The sequence below is a fragment of the Octopus bimaculoides genome, chromosome 2 (assembly GCF_046866305.1).
Source record: "Octopus bimaculoides isolate indiv1 chromosome 2, ASM4686630v1, whole genome shotgun sequence".
NCBI classification, from domain to species: Eukaryota; Metazoa; Mollusca; class Cephalopoda; order Octopoda; family Octopodidae; genus Octopus; species Octopus bimaculoides.
This window is the reverse complement of record NC_142929.1, coordinates 6,726,533-6,744,712: the sequence shown is the minus strand read 5'-3', so window position 1 is coordinate 6,744,712 and position 18,180 is coordinate 6,726,533. Positions and strand designations below refer to the sequence as shown.

General features: G+C 35.7%; 1 long non-coding RNA gene across 2 annotated transcripts in view; it reads left to right on the top strand.

Moving 5' to 3' along the window:
* Positions 1–18,180, top strand: part of LOC128250439 (uncharacterized) — a 160,810-nt gene that overhangs the window by 10,324 nt on the left and 132,306 nt on the right. The window lies entirely within an intron of this gene.

Below are 18,180 nucleotides of genomic sequence, written 5' to 3'. Positions count from 1 at the left end.
GCAATCAAAATTGTTTGAAGATACGGATCTCTATAAATAGGAATTGTGAATATAACTTGGTAAACAGTTATGTTGTAATATATGGAAATTGCGGAGACCAAAACAGTCTCTTTAAAAAAACAAAAAGAGAGAAAAGATTATGGCAACATAATTGAAGATTATCAAAATGTCTTGCAATAGAACCTTATGGATTCGAACGATTCTAGAGTTAGCTTTCATCATTGCCATCATCACAACATCAGCAGCAGTGGCAGCAGCAACAGTAGAAGTTTTCTATATTTACTGCAGTTTGGAAATTTTCTGCTGAATATTTTTAAACGTTACCATTTATATCAATAACGAATGAAGAGATGGACTAATGACATGAATAATTTTCCAAGTTGTTTCTTAAGTGAGAACTATATAATTATATTTTACGTTTTTCTTATAGATTTATGTTGCTTATAAAACATTTAAAAAATAGTATTTAGCAGCACTAGTCTTATTTATATGTACAGTGTGATGCGGATATTATTTTATTTGAATTTCTTTTCAAAATATACATTAAGCAAAAATTTCCATTATTCATTGCAGGAACTTTCCATACAATTAAAGTGATTTATTTATCCCAATAATACTTCTTGGTGCTGTGATCTCACATGAAAGGATGACAACTGATTATTTCTCTATTACATAACAGAAAATAAAATAAGGCAACTGAAGTTTCGGGCTAATAACTATCAATAAATGTGATAAGATATGAAAATTATACATCATTATAAAAGCTTAGTGCATCTTTTTTTTGTTTCAGACAAAACAAATTCAAATTTATAAATTAGAAAATGCAATCATAACCTGCCACAAAGGAGGTGAAAGTAATATAACAAAAAAAGCTAAAGGTTAACTGAACAACAGTCTGGAAAATTGTCAAGAAGTTCCAAGAGACTGGTTCCACTGCTGATTGACTGGAATGTGGCCAAAAAAGAAGTGTGCAGATGCCCCTGTTTATCAAAAGTGCCAAAGAACAGATATGGCAAAATCCTTGTACTTCCATCATAAAACTGGCTGCCACAGCAAAAATAAGCTGAACATCGATGTATCGAGTGCTGAAGGAAGATCTCAGGACACACCCCTACAAGGTGATCTGCTGTCATGAGCTTACACAAGTTTATAAGACCATGAGACTGAAGAGAAGTTGTCTTATCCTGTGTCAGATTGCTGAAGGCATGCTGCCCAACTTGGTGTTCATTGATGAAAAGAAATTTAACATCGAACTGACAGTAAACCACCAGAATGACCAGCTTTGGAGTGTATCTGGCTCTGCTGAGTGTAGACTCATAAATCGATGTCAAAATCCACAGTCAGTTATGGTTTGGGCGGTTGTGACAGCCACTGGGAGGTTTCCCCTCGTTTTTGTGTCCTTGGGTGTTAACATTAACACCCAGTGTTAATTAGTGAGTTTCTGGAAACTGAACTGCTTCCATGGGCGAATAAACACTTTCAAGGAGGACCTTGGAGCCTCCAACAGGACTCAGCACCATCCCGCACCTCTAAACAGATGCAACACTGGATTTAGAAAAACATTCCACCATCCATAGGCAAGAATGTATTGCCCTCAAGAAGCCCTGATCTCAACTCGTTGGATTTTTCTGTTTGGGCTATTTTGGAAATGAGTGTCTTGGGTACTCCTCATGTTTAGCTCGATGCTCTGAAGGCAAAATTGTGACAGAAATTGGCTTTGATTCTGCAAGAACAGCTGCATGCTGCATGTGAAGCATTCACACTTAAAGTTGGTTGCCTTAATTTTGGGACACACTGTAGATGTATGTTTTAATTTTTGATTTATATTATACAAGAACATCTTTTGACATATTTACTCCCAAATTATTTCAACTTCTTTGGTACTCAGAATTTCATAGGCCACGCTGGGACATCACCTTCAAAAGTTTAATCAACCATTTGGATACAGAGATGTAGCATTCTGATTCAAAACCACATAGTTCGGAGTTTGATTCCACAGCATTTTGTCTGATGTCCCACTGAATCTACCAAATCACTACCATAGCCAATGAATAAAACAGAATAATTGAATGATATGAATATATGGCAACTGAGAATAATTATGCAATTATAGAGGAAAAAAGAATTAAAACATGTGTAATTTACTCCATCCATGGATGAATGGATCTGGTTTTAAACTCATCAAGAGCATAAAACACACACACACACAAAGAAATCAGAAACATGGGTGATACAATGAGAGCTGAGTAAATACTTCTATTATATTAAATTGGATCACTTAGATCTATGGTTGAAGATGCTCCAAGTTTAAAAATCTCATTACTCAATGTGTCCTATTAATATATATATATATATATATATATATATATGAAGTGTGATTTGGAGAAAATTTGGTTGCTGTTTCTAGTAGGTTAAGTGACAAAATAGGAGCTTTTTCCATTGGCTTGCATTATATTCAATGATGATAAAAATTATTTTATCTCAGATTAGAAATCAAATGTTCTGCTTATTTTTCTGTTAATACCATGGACTTAGCTAAAACTTTGGAGTCAGGCACCGTTATGCTGCCTTATGATCATGACTTTAAGATGGCAAGCTGGAAGAATCTTTAGCACATCAGGCACAATGCTTAGTGGCATTTCATCCGTCCTTAGGTTCTGAATATAAATTCTGCCAAGGTCAACTTTGCCTTTCATCTTTTTAGGGTTGATAAAATAAGTACCAGCTGAGCACTGGGGTCGATATAATCGACTTATCCTCTCACTGAAATTGCTGGCCTTGTGCCAAAATTTGAAACCATAAATAATCTTGACTTATAAAAAGGTGAATTATTTGATCCAGATAGTCTAGACAGGCATTAATTCAGTCAATTCTTGTTCTAAGAGTAGGGGTAAGAAAAGTGCCTTTAGCTGAGTTTCATGCATGAGAAAATTGTCGTTTCAAAAATGGATTTACATTGGCTTCTGTATACAAATAAAAACAAGGGCATTCAGAGAGTGCAAACCTCCTCCAAGGCAACACTGTCAACGATTAACCAGAGTTGATTTTTAAAATGAGATATCTGAAATAAACTCGATTGCTGTCAGAAACGAGAATACTAAAACATGATCCCAACTGCTCTCAAAAATAAGTAAAAAAAAAAAGGAAAAATAATCCAGAATCCTTGTCCGGTACTGGATTGATCCCAAAATCTAACCAGTCCATGCCAGTCTTGAGGCCAAACATCCCTGAAAGTTTCATTTGAATCCATCAGGTGGTTCTTGAGATATCTTGTCCACGGTCAAACAAACAAACATGACTGAACACAATACCTCTGCCTTCGCTAAGGCAGATGTAATAATTGTGAACCTAAATTTTATCAAATCAGTCCGAACTCGAAAGCACGTGAATGAAAATCCAGTTCATTTAATGATGACAAGAATCATATTATTTTGGGAAAATAATTCACAAACTTTTCTGAATTCTAGTGTAAGGTTTCTTTTTTTTTTTCCCCCTTTTTTAGAAATTAAATACAGTAATCCCTCGCCATATCGCAGTACATCTATCATAGCTTATTATTTAAGCTTATGTCGATTCCTCTGTAGTGTTATTTTGCATTTATAATAAAACAAATATATGCAAATTATAAAGACAATTAAAATAATATACAGAACTGTTTCTAATTTGAGGATTTCCACCTATCACGGTGTGGTTGGGACTGTAACACTCACGATAGTCGAGGGATTACTGTAATTTATTGATATTTTCTTCAACTGAAATTATTTCATGATGATACTCTTATTCCAGTATCCTAACAATTATTTATATAAAACATCAAATGCATCTGCATCTTAATTTGATAGTTACTTTGCAACTGCAGATGAATTTTTTTTGGTTTTCTGAGAAATATCCTTTAGCGAAAAACAACTTTAAACTAAATTTTAGATTCTAAGTAATTTATCAAACTGCAAGGGATGACAACTAACCAGCTGAAAAGAATTATTGATAAAAAAAATAGAATTGTATAAATGCGTTTGTATTTTTAGGTTTCATAGGCTTTTGGAAATATTGCCATTGCACATTTGTTTTAAGTGACATTGCAAGTAAAGTTAAAATATTTGTGGGTTTTTTTTATCTGGTTTCTGCCACATTACTGTGGCTATGTAGGGACACCATTTTCAAGGAGTTTACTCTCCAATATCGACCCCCGTATTTGGCCTGCTGCCTATCTTATCAATTCCAGAAAAGGAATCAAATGGAAATGCTTGTCTGTCTGTATCTGTCTCTGTTTGTCTGTCTGTCTTTGTCTCTCTGTCTGTCTTTATCTGTCTGTCTCTGTCTCTGTCTACCTGTCTGTCTCTGTCTCTCTGTCTCTGTCTCTCTGTCTCTGTATGAGACCTTTGTTTACTTGACTGCATTATAAAAAGGACTTATTCAGTGTATGCCACAATGGGATCACATTCAAAAGCATATGGTTGTGAAGTAAGCAACTTATTCAAACAGTGATGCTTGCATCCTTCAAACAAATCATTACAAAATGAGTGATATGAATGATTGATGGTGACAGTGTGACTAATGCTTTCTATCAGATTTATCTATTCATTGAAATGATTATCATGAAAGAAAAATGACAAATTGGCAATCTGGCCTTATTGAGATGCTCAATGAAATAGCCTCATTATACAATTCTTTAGTTTTCTTTTATCCTCACCTAATTAAAACATACTTCAAAGGAGATTTCGTTACAATACCAACAGAGTTGATATTTACCAAAAGCAAATTTCCAGTGTTGTTATTAATTAGAATGAAGTTCAGAATTTGAGGGGATTTTTGAAGGTTTGCTTTGGCAACAAACTCTGGTAGGCTAATATTACCCTTTTTTTTTCTTTTCACTGCATTGAAGATTAATCAAGGGCCTAGAACAGTAGAATTCTTATCTTCAATGTCACCTAAGTTATTCAATGTTCTACGAAGATGGAAGGCAAATATCCAAATTTCAAACAAAAACGGCCCATGATATTTCAGTCTGTTACATTCCTTTATGTCCAGTCAGCTTTGCCATTCATCCTTCTCTGGAATTAAGATAACCACAGTAATGTGACAGAAACCAGAAAAAGACTACTTAATTTTACTTGCAATGTCACTTAAAATACAGTTCTATATTTAAGAGATGAGAAATTATGTACATTATTTACATTTGATGGATATTTGTTCTCATCTTGTTTGTTGTTAACACAATGTTTCAGTTGATATACCCTCCAGCCTTCACCAGGTGTCTTGGGGAAATTTCGAACTTGGGTTCTCGTTCTTAAGGTATTTTTTGATGTTGTAGTTGTTATCATTATTATTATTATTATTATTATTCAGGTCACTACCTAGAAAATACCTTAGGAATGAGAACCCAGGTTTGAAATTTCCCCAAGACACCTGATGAAGGCTGCTGGGTATATTAGCCGAAATGTTGTGTTAACAACAAACAAGATGAGAACAAATATCCATCAAATGTAAATAAGGTAAATAATCACTTAAAATAGATGAGCAAAGTAATGTTTCTAAAAGCCGATGAAAACTGAAAACACGAATGTATTTATACTGTCAATCTTTTTTCTGTCAATGCTTTTCAGCTGCTGGTTAGTTGTCACTTTAGTATTAATTACCTTGGTGAATAAACCATCAATTTGAGAATGTATTCCTGTGGTGCAAACCGTCTTGGGAAAATATCTCAAATATTTGATCATATTATGTCACGAGTAATGCATTTATCCTTGAAGATATTTTGAAGTTCAATAAATATAAATTGTCTGAAACAGCCATAATATAAATTTATAATACTTTTTAGGAAAGATTTATTTCTATAATTCAAATGTAAATTAAATTTGCCTCTGGTATAAAGATTTCTCAAAATGTATCTTATGTAGTTTCCTTAATTGCATTACACTAATTGTACTGACTCTGTTGGCTTGTTCATAGTGATTAGAGGTTGCTATTTAAAAATTACATGAGAAACAGCTGTATAATTAATTGTATATGTAATTGAATGTTCTCTAAATTGTATGTTATAAGGAAGTTGATACAATTATTGTTAATACTTGCTGTTATACAATTTCGTATCTCTTCATTATAATGCAATATTAGTGATTACACACAAATGTAACATAATAGGTTGTTTAAACAAGTAGTTAATTACCTTGTAGCAAGGTTTGATTGTACATTAGATATTTAGTTCAGGTTGTGTGTTATTCCCAAGTAAAGCCAAGTTACCATATTAACTTTACAATGATTCTGTTGTGCCTTGAGTTGACTGCCATTTCTAGCACCGAAGTCAATTGTTACTTGCAGATGTTTGTGCCAATCTTACTGGAATGAGTTGTTAGTTCACTGTAAGCTGTGTATAATAATCAGACAACACCAGACTAACCTTTGAACATGGTTTATTGTACTGCATGAGTCATGAAAAGGTGTCCATGCATTACAAATACCAAAAGAACATGATGTACAACATGCAAGGAAAATATCTACAATTGCAATGAGTTGAAATTGTATTCATTAGAATGAGTGGCAAAGAAATGTGTGTTGTTTAGAATGGAGAATATCAGACCCATTTGGATGTCTACAACACTCTGCCAATCATCATAGTCATTTAACATCTGTTTTCCATGCTGGCATGGGTTGGATGGTTCGACTGAAAACCCGATAAGCTGGGGAGCTACACTCAGTTCCAGTCTGGTTTGGCATGGTTTCTACGGCTAGATGCCCTTCCTAACACCAACCACTCTAAGAGTGTAGTGGATGACATTGATGTGTGACCAGCAACGGCCACATGCTCGAACAATGCTCTTTACATGTCACTAGCACAGGTGCCAGTCAACTGGAACTGGCATTGGGCATGGCTATGGTTTCACTTGGCATGACGGGCCTTTTCAAGCACCACATATCACCAAGGGTGACAAAATTCATCGTTATTTACAGATTGTGTTTATGGAGGTTTCAAGAATGTCTGGAGAAGCTATCACATGAGCAACAGCAGCAGATTGAACAGGAACTCAGTTGTGGACATAGCCAAACCATGCCTAAGTTATGGCTTCAAATTTCTATGTGGCAAATGCAAGTTTGGATCCAAAGTTATAACCTCATCTTATTTTCTTTTATTTTGACTTTTGGAATTTTGATTAATCTTGTTACAATTAATCTTGTTACATTTAATAATATGTATCCCATCAAAGGTGGTGAGCTGGCAGAAACATTAGCACGCTGGACGAAATGCTTAGTGGTATTTCGCCTGCCATTACGTTCTGAGTTTCAAATTCCACCAAGGTCGATTTTGCTTTTCATCCTTTCAGGGTCGATAAATTAAGTACCAGTTACGCACTGGCGTTGAGGGTCGATGTTATCGACTGAATCCCTTTGTCTGTCCCCTCTATGTTTAGCCCCTTGTAGGCAATAAAAAAAATAAGAAACTTTAGCATGCTGGGCAAAATGCTTAGCGGTATTTTGTCTGCCGTTACGTTCTGAGTTCAAATTCCGCCGAGGCCGACTTTGTTTTCATCCTTTCGGGGTCAATAAATTAAGTACCCAGTTGTGTACTATGGTCGATCTAATCGACTGACCCTCTCTGCAAAACTTTTGGGCTTTGTGCCTAACCTAGAAAAGAATATGTATTCCATCAAATTTTAACCTTATTATTATGTATTATTAACTTTTTCTATCCAAAATGGCTAAGTTGGAATGCTTCCATTTTATCAGTAACAAAATTACTTACTAAGGACTGTGCTGTCTTTTGAGAACCTCTTTATGTTTACAATCAGTCATTTTGGTATCAAGTCCCTCCAGAAACTTTTCAGTCATACAAAAAGATTTCTGTATACTTTACATCTGAAAATAGAATTTGCACTTGTCAGAACCATACATATTGTTTAGTATATGTGGAAGTCCTGAATAACTGGAGGGGTGGGGTACTGGTTGCTGCATAAAATGTAATTGGGGTGGGACAACAAATAGTCTGCCAGTTCCAGTTGGGGTTTTGTACAATAGGTCGTTACTGCATAAAGTTAGGCCTCTTTTAATCATCACGTATCTGAAACTATGTCATCTAACTAACCTTTCTATCACAAATACAAGAGAATATACAGTAACTCTTGTACATGGAGGAGGACTTTAAATTTTAAAGACATCAGGAGTTTGGGGTTTGAATATGTTAGTCAACTTTACCTAAAGATAACTTAGCCATTTGATAAATAGTCATCATCATCATCAAAACATCCATTCTGTTTTCCATGCTGGCATGTGTTGGATGGTTTGACAGGAGTTGAAAAGGCCAGGAGCCCCACCAGGTTCCATTGTCTGTTTTGGCATGGATATCCTTTCTAATGCCAGCCACATTGAAAGAATGAAACCTGGTTGAAATAAATACTGGGAGTGGCATTGCTGAAATCAATTAGAAATAATTAAGGCTATTCTCCAGCATGTCTGCATTCCAATGACAGAAACTTCTAAGAGAACAAAGAATATGAATTGGTTATCTTTCGATACACAGCCTGGTAACTTCATGCACTGTTTTACACTGATATACAAAAATATTCTTATCAGCGTCATTATCTTCATCCTCCTCATTTTATGTCCATTTTTCTATGCTGATATGGTTTGTCAAATTTCTGAGGCAGTGTTGAATGGCTGGATACCTTTCCTGTCACCAACACTTAGAATATGTAGGGACATTCTATACATGCTCATATACACACACATGTATACATACACATATTAGGTTTCCCTCTGCAATATTTCCTTTACAAGTCCTTAACAAGTTCTGAGGTTACAGTAGAAAATTTTGGTTAGAATTGCACACAGTAGAATCGAACCTGAAATTACATGGTTGAAAAGCAAACTCCTTAACTACATGAAAATACCTGCACCTATAAAATCCATTCTAACTACTTGTCCAAACTGTGTTCATCTCTTTTTCTTTGATTGTTATTTAACCTCACATCAGCCTACAAAATTGAGTCTCTTTTAATCATAATGTATCTGAAACTACGTTATCTAGTGTGTCCCTCATTGTTTTAAAATGGTTGGGTATGATTTGAAAAGATTTAATTACTGTCTCTAGCAAATTAAGAAGCCATGTAGATGGCCATTCCAACCATGACCATCCCATCTTATTTCAAGGCAGTTCTGTCGGGCTATGTTAGCCAATGTCTCTTTCTTTCCTTAAGACAATTGTATGTGATTTAAAGGTGATTGGGCTGCTATTTCAAGGAGATTGAACAATGTAAAAATTTCCAAGTCTGGTTGCCATCAATTTGGTATAAAGCACAGGTAACTAAAATCTGAAACTAAAAATTATTACATTATTGTTAGCATTGTTATTAATAAAAATGTACCGAAAGTTTTGGTAAAGTAAATTTGAGCATCACTTCAAATCAAAACGAGTTCATCCAATATTCATCAATTGCCATTGCTTTTCCTGTAGATATCCACTGTTAAGGTTATAAAACTTGGTATCTTGATTTATAACAAACTAGTAGCAATCCTCTTCTCACTCACAATGATGAAAAGCTTGGGCTTTTGATTGTCATCACCAAATGTTATATGATCTTTGATGACACCAACGAATTGACAGCCGGTCATCAATATCTGTTGTCATATTTACCTTCTTGTGTCTACAACTCTGGACACTGCTGTCAACTGGAGCCAGCTGATTCCAGAATTGTTGATGGGTAGAGCTGTTACTCTCTGAAGTAGCTAACATGCTACCTGCTACTCTGTATTTAAATGAAAGCTTAATTCATTTATAAATAATGAAGGGGACGTAAGATTGTGTTGAGGTGTGACGTAATTGTAAGTTTATATTAAATAGAATACATGTGAAAACAAGATTTCCTAATTGAATTGATTCCTAATTTTGACATGAAGCCTCATCTTGGGGAATGGTATAATCGATTTATTAACCCTAGGATTTGATTTGTATTTATTTTATTATTCGCCACTAAAAGATGACTGATAGAACTGACCTGAGTAAGGTTCAACATAAATGTCTTAAAGTGTGTTAATGCTAAGCTAAATGCAATTCATTTATAATTATCTACTTATTAATTAGTCTTACTTAACTCTCTTTTTCAAAATCGTTGCCCATCTTTTCTAATTCTCACTCCGTACATAAATATCAATGCTTTAACTTGTTAATATTTACGTCAGTAACCTTAATGATATTTCAGTAAAGCCAAGAATGAATTCTTCAGATACTGGAATCTGCAACTTCATAAGCAAAGCTGTTGCAACTACAATTATTAAATGCTATTTTAAAGCAATTTTAGTATCAGCATCTTGCTCTATAAACTCATAAATCTAAATATTATATTACATACTCTATGTAAACATGTCATTGCTCTCAGTTCAGCCTTCTGTTTCTTCTGCAGTTAATCTGTAATATCTACTTGTAGCTGTTGTTTTTAGTCCAGATCAGCTCCTCATTGAATCACCCTTTCATCAAATACATTCCATTCAATATAGTTTCATCATTATTTACATTATTTACATTTGATGGATATTTGTCCTCATCTTGTTTGTTGTTAACACAATATTTCAAAAACTGATTTTATTTTTACCTTTTGCATCTAAATTATTATAATTAGCTTGGTGCCATGTAAAAAATACTGGTGCTGGTGGCACATAGAAAGCATCCAGTACACTCTGTAAAGAGTTTGGAGTTATGAAGGGCATCCAACTGCAGAAATCCTGGCAAAACAGACAGTAGAACCTGATATTACACCTTTGTAGAGGCGCAATGGCCCAGTAGTTAGGGCAGCGGACTCGCAGTCATAGGATCGCAGTTTCAATTCCCAGACCAGGCGTTGTGAATGTTTATTGAGCGAAAACACCTAGAGCTCCACGAGGCTCCGGCAGGGGATGGTGGCGAACCCTGCTGTACTCTTCCACCACAACTTTCTCTCACTCTTACTTCCTGTTTCTGTTGTGCTTGTAATTCAAAGGGTCAGCCTTGTCACACTGTGTCACGTTGAATATACCAGAGAACTACATTAAAGGTGCACATGTTTGTGGAGTGCTCAGCTACTTGCACGTTAATTTCACGAGCAGGCTGTTCCATTGATCGGATCAACTGGAACCCTCGACGTTGTAAGTGACGGAGTGCCAACAACAACAAGAACCCCTTTTGAAGGAGCAGATCAGCAATTAAAGATGTTTCATCTGTGGCCATCCTAACATTAACTTATCCCATGTGTTATTCATTCTTTAATCCATTCGTTACCATCCCAGTTGAAACTGGTTCTGGCTCTGATTACAAATGTCTTGTTTTCATAAGTTCTGAATTAAAATCTTCCACCAAACCTTAGTCACAATTTATGTTCCTAACACTAGCTGAACGATAACTAAGTTATTTTACTAAATTCTTTGTTATATTTAAAGTAACTGAAAGAAACACAGAGCATCTCAAAATAAATACAGTAATGAAAGGGTTAAGACAGTATGATATAGTTTTGAGGAAAATGTGGCTGCTTTTTTGAAATGATTAAGTGACTTTGTAGAGACTCCCTTGTTCATGTATTATGAGAAGTGAATTCTGACATTTCTGTCATGTATTAGCTGGCTTCGTTGACAAGCCGCCAACACTTCTCATTTCTTCAAAGAAATAGCTAGCTCAAAATGTCATTCTTTACCATTCCTCACTTTTTTTTTCTTTTTACTGCTTTTATAAATATTACAAATGTGTTGAATAATCTAAACAGTTTCATAACCATGGTTTAATAGTGTACATGACAAAGAACATTATTATTCCAAATCATATCTATAAATTATGATAAATTAGAAATAAGATAAAGGATAAAAATAAATTGAAGAAACTGTACATGTTTAGTATTCTTTTTGCTTTTAATAATTTCCATTATATTGAAAAATAAGAGCTGCAGATAACAAACATGTTCTTGGTATCAATAATCTATTCACTACAAAAACAAGTTACCATGAAAACTTACAATTGGAAAGTGTAAACCACTGTTTTGTATACAGAAATTACTCTTCATGTGTAACTTAAATGTGTAATAAATCAATTTAATTGGTTTTGATTAATGGAGTAAATAGTATTGTATCTAATTTTACATTTTTGTTAAGATTAGAAACACATAAAGTATATTTTTATAACTTCTATCATAAACTTCATCTAAAATTTCAGAAACCTAATATATGAACATTCCAAGTTTGGCATTCTCAGAGGTGACAGGTTCAAAGAAACCAAGGAGTCTGAGAGTCAAGATATTTAATCTATAACCACGGTTATAGATTAAACATCAACCCAAGTTTTTATATATTTCTTTCTTTTTATATATATATTTTTTCATCAAGATGGGCAGATCTGGATTCCTATAAATCAGTAAACAAATACTATGTAGACTCAAGGTTTTATATCTTTATCTTTTCTCTTGTTTTAATCATTAGGCTGTGGCCATGCTGGGGCAACATCTTGAAGAACTTTTAGTTCAACGATTCGACCCAAGTACTTTTTTGTTTTAGGTTTGGTTGTTATTCTATCAGTTCCTTTTGCCGAACCACTAAGTTATGGGGAAGTAAACACTGGTAGTCAAGCATTGGTCACACACATATACAACGGGCTTCTTCCAACTTCTTTCTACCAAATCCACACACAAGGCTATAGTAGAAGACATTTGCAGTTGAATTGAACCAAGAACTATGTGGTTAGGAAGCAAGTTTCTTACCACACAATCACACCCATGAATAATCCTCATCATTAATAAATGAATTTTCATTTCTTGCAATCAAAATAGTCAGATGTCTTGATATTTTCTTAGCATTATGAAATCTGATCTCACAAATTTTACCCACGTCTTCCTCAGAGTATCTCTGCCATAGATACTCTCCACCAATGGCTAACAGCACTTTTTAGCCAGCATCGTTTTCGCATTCATGAATGAAGTTCATCTCGGCCAATTCTCTAGAACACTTCAGGTTATACTTCTAAGGCCCTGCCAGAGCCCCTGCTTTATTCTACCTTTCATAATCATTAGCATTACTAAACCAGCAGTTCATACTCACCTCATTTCAGTCCAAGTTCATATATCCTATTTTTAAGCTTAGTACTTATTCTATCAGCCTCTTTTGCAGAACTGCTAAGTTACAGGGATGTAAACACACTAACACCGGTTGTCAACTCGTGATGAGGGGACAAACACACACACGGTGGGCTTCTTTCCGTTTCTGTCTACCAAATCCACTCACAAGGTTTGGGTTGATCTGAGGCTATAGTAGAAGACACTTGTCCAAGGTGCCTTACAGTGGGACAGAACCTGGAACCATGTAGTTGAGAAGCAAACTTCTTACCACACAGTCGTGCCTCCTCCTAATTATGTTGAACTAAATTTGCAAAAATTCCTTTAATTAGGCTCATCAGGCATCTGTAACTGCTACTCTGCAGGTCATATGGATTGCCCGTATGACACCCAGCCATGAAACTGCACTCACTGGATTTGAACAGCTTCTTTCTTAGCTTAATTGATTTAGCAAACCTTAGCATCAGGGTTTCATATTTCAGAAAATATCCTCAGTTTACATTATTTACATTTGAAGGATATTTGTCCTCATCTTCTTTGTTAACACAATGTTTCGGCTGATGCCCACGGGCATATAGCGTAGTGGTTAAGAGCGCAGGCTAGTAACCCTAAAATTCCAAGTTCAATTCCAGGCTGTGACCTGAATAATAATAATAATAATAATAATAATAACATCGAAAAATACCTTAGGAATGAGAACCCAGGCTCAAAATTTCCCCAAGACACCTGATGAAGGCTGGAGGGTATATCAGCCGAAACGTGTTAACAGCAAATAAGATGAGGACAAATATCTGTCAAATGTAAATAATGTACATAATTCCTCATCTCTTAATTATAGAACTGTAATATCCACAGTGTTCCGGAAGATTTGCTTTTTATTACATAATGTCTGAGTTCATACATGACAGAGTGTAAGTGCCCTGAGAGAAAAGTTGGGCGTAAGAAGCATCAAATGTGGTGTGCAATAGAGGCATCTATGCTGGTATGGTCATGTGTTACGTATGAATAAAGACAGCTATGTGAGGAAGTGCCCCTCCCTAACTGTAGAAGGAACCTGTGGAAGAGGTAGACTCAGGAAAACATGGGATGAGGTGGTGAAGCGTGACCTTCGAACACTAGGCCTCACAGAGTCAATGACAGGAAACCGGGACCTTTGGAGACATGCTGTGACTGAGAAGACCCAGGAACTAAAGTGAGATCGCAGCCATGCATGTCTGGCCTTGTTAAGAATACCCCTGAGGCGTCAGGGGATATTATTGAGAAGACCTGTTGAGTCAAGTAAAACCAATATTGTAACTGTGGCTCCTGTGCCAGTGGCATGTAAAAAGTACCATCTGAATGTGATCGAAGCCAGGTCCGCCTGACTGGCTCCCATGCTGGTGGCACATAAAAAGCACCCACTACACTCTCAGAGTGGTTGGCATTAGGAATAGCATCCACTGTGGAAAAATTGCCAGATCAGATTGGAGACTGGTGCAGCCGTTGGTCTCCAGACCTCAGTCAAACTGTCCAATGCATGCTAACATGGAAAACAGACTTTAAATAATGATGATGATGAACTTAATCTTAGTTTTTCTATTATCAATTTCAGCCATAAGTTCTGGCCATGTTGGGGCACGGCCATAAGTTGTATAGTTTCATATTGAAAGAACTGTTATTTATGCAAATTAATCTAGATACAGAAAGAATATCTAGACTTTGATGAGTAAATATTATTATTATTATTATTATTTGCATTTATAAACTTGGTACAGAAGAAAAATGTTATCTTCTTTGAAATGTAAAACTGATAACTGATATCTTCAAATATCTAATGAGCTAATTACTGACTTATCTTCTTCTTGTGTAAAATATTGCTCTTCAAATAAGTTTTGATGTTATTTACTATGATTTTGCATAAGTGTGATAGCATAAATTAGAATAATATATTAGGATTTAAGTGTATACGTAAATTAATGTTCTGGCATAAAATAGCCATTAACCAATACTTTGAAAATATTTTTATAAGAGACACATTACATTCCTAATTTAATCTGTTTTGCATAAGATATTCAACAATAATTACTTATGTAATAATGTGAAGGTGTAAAGATTTAAGTTACTTTCGAACAGGGATTCATCTAGAAAGCTAGAAACATACTAAAGAAACACTGAATGCAGCCAGTAGTTTTTAACATGTACTATAGGGAGTAGAACTTCAATTAACTGTGATTTTTCTTGCAACTGAAAAAGAGGAGATAACACCAGTAATATCAAATAATTGAAACTATCATTAATGTCGGCTACTGACTACAATGGGCAGGTTTCAGCTTGGACAATGTTTATGAATATTAACAATATGGGCGTAGGCATGGCTGTGTGGATGGCAGCTTGCCTCTTAACAACAGGGTTCTGTCCCACTGTCTCAGGTTGACCAAAGTTTTGTAAGTGGGTTTGGTAGATGGAAATTGAAAGAAGTCTGTTACATGTGTGTGTGTGTGTGTGTGTGTGTGTATGTATGTATGTATATATATATATATATATATATATATATATATATATGGTATATATATAATATATAGATAGATAGATATATAAAGGCACAGGAGTGGCTGTGTGGTAAGTAGCTTGCTTACCAACTACATTGTTCTGGGTCCAGTCCCACAGTGTGGCACCTCAGGCGAGTGTCTTCTACTGTAGCCTCGGGCCAACCAAAGCTGTATGAGTGGATCTGATCATATATCGCAGCCATTGCGACGCGACAAATGCACGGTGCCAAGTGGGCCACTTCACTGAAAGAATCACGTAGTATATATATAGGGAGAATTCACAAAAAGACAAAAGACGAAGAGAAGTGGTGTAGGCAACACCCAGATGTATTAGTTTAATGCTCAGGAAGTGAAAAAGTCTTTAATGTTTTGAGCCTACACTCTTCCACAGAAAGGAACACAGAAAGAAGCAGAGATAAAAGAAGAGAAAAAGTAGGAGTCAGAGCAAGAGAGTAGAGATGGGTGGGAGGAAGTAGGTATGAGAGGAAGAGAGGAGGGTTAGATGAAGAGCGGAGGAGAGTTGAGCCCATCTGGTGCAAAGGAGTGAAGAGAGAAGATTAATCCCTGTTCACAGCGAAGACGGGAGTCCAGATGGCCCCTGTGCAATGACTATCCAAAAACAGACAGGTGTTGCAAAGAGTGACTGTTAGAGCGGAAATGGCGTGAGACCACGGTGTCATTGCCGAGTCCCATTTGCCCGATGTATAGAGAAGGGCAGAGAGAGCAGGAGATGCAGTAGATTACTTTGCTAGAAGTGCAGGTGAAGGAGTCGGTGATATGATAGGGTCGATGATGGGTGCCAGTGATGAGGGTGGTGTTGGAGAGGTAAGGGTAAGTGCAGCAGTGTAGGTAATATATATATATAGATATTTGTATGTATGTTTGTGTGTCTGTGTTTGTCACACCGATGCTGGTGTGTTTATATCCCCGTAATTTAGCAGTTCAGCAAAGAGACCGATAGAACCATCACTAGGCTTACAAAGAATAATTTCATGTGTGTATGTGTCTTTGAGTCAGTGTTTGTCCTCACCTCCCCCACTTGGCAACCAATGTTGGTGTGCTTATGTCCCCATGACATAGCAGTTCAACAAAAGAGACTAATAGAATAAGTACCGAGCTTTAAAGACAAGATAAGTACCGGGGTCCATTCATCGAAAACTCTTCAAGGCAGTGCCCCAGCATGGCCACCAGTCTAATGACTGAAACAAGTAACAGAAGATAACATTTTCCTTCAGGTCTATTGTTGATATTCAAAATAAACATCATTGCTTTCTCTCTGATTCTATTGAGTTAGTCGAAAATGTCTGTCTGGTTTTTTTAAGTGAAAATAAAACACAAGTTTTAAACAAAATGCAAGTTATTCAATCAATATTATGATTAACCTTTCATTCAAATATCCTCTGCAATCTTGTGGACAGATCTGTTATTCGCTATTCAAAAAATTTCATGTCTTTACTGGGGAAAAAAACTCTTCTTACTGAAATTTTACACCTTCTTCAGTGTCAAAGATTTGTCCATTCAGTGAATTTTTGAAGAGACGGAAACAGGAGGGAATATGAAAGCACAAGTGTCAGGTGAATATGGAGGTTGCAGGAGAAAACCTTACAATTATCAAGAGGTGGTCTGTTCGGGTGGATTATTGCATTTAACCCATTTGTGCCGAGATTTTTCTAGTGAATGAAATTGCCTAAAAATTCACAGATACTATTATTTTGACCTAAATAACAACTGGAAAAGAATTTCATTGAAATCCATTTGATACAGACTGCATATGCATTAAGAACATGCTTCACTCTTTGATACAGATCACACACAAATCACAATTTGTTTCAAGTATTTGTTTTATACCCTTATAAATTGTCAGTTTAAATGGACGATCATCACTGTACACATCCAAACTGATGGTGCTGTCTGTTGGAAGAAGCTTGTAAAAGACAACACCCTTACAATCCCACCAAATTAAAAGTATAATCTTCTTCAGGTGAAGTCCTGCTTTGGAGGTTGTTTGTGGTGGTTTGCTGCACTTCCCACATGACCATTTGCATTTCACCTTGTTTTAGATGATCCATTTTTCATCCCCTCTTACTATTTTCTTCAAGAAAGGATCATTTCTTTGTTTTTTGCAGTGGATCACAGATGGAAACCCATTAAGCAAGGTTAATCTCATTCAATTGATCTGGAATAATATCTGTGATTTAGTTTTGGGTTGGTGTTAACTATTTCTTTCATTTTGTTGCTGTTAATTTCATTGGCCAACCAGAGTGAGGTGCATTTTCAATCTAAAAATTTCCTGATTGAAATCATATAAGCCACTTTTGGCACATATATTCTATTACAGCTTCCTCACCATACGAAACACATATCTTTCTGAAGGTTTCTGTCACTTCCTCACCTTTGTTTTTTTTAAATAAAAAAGCATGAGGTGATGATAATGTTTGTTTTGGTTCTCCATTGTCTTGTTGGGACAAGGGCTTGCCCTGTATTCATATCCTTAATTACTTTATCTGCCAAACTACTGTCAATTCGAATAGCAAGTCCCTCTGTTGGGTTGACATTTGGTAGACTCTTTTTCTCCCATTCATTCTCTTCATTTAGCA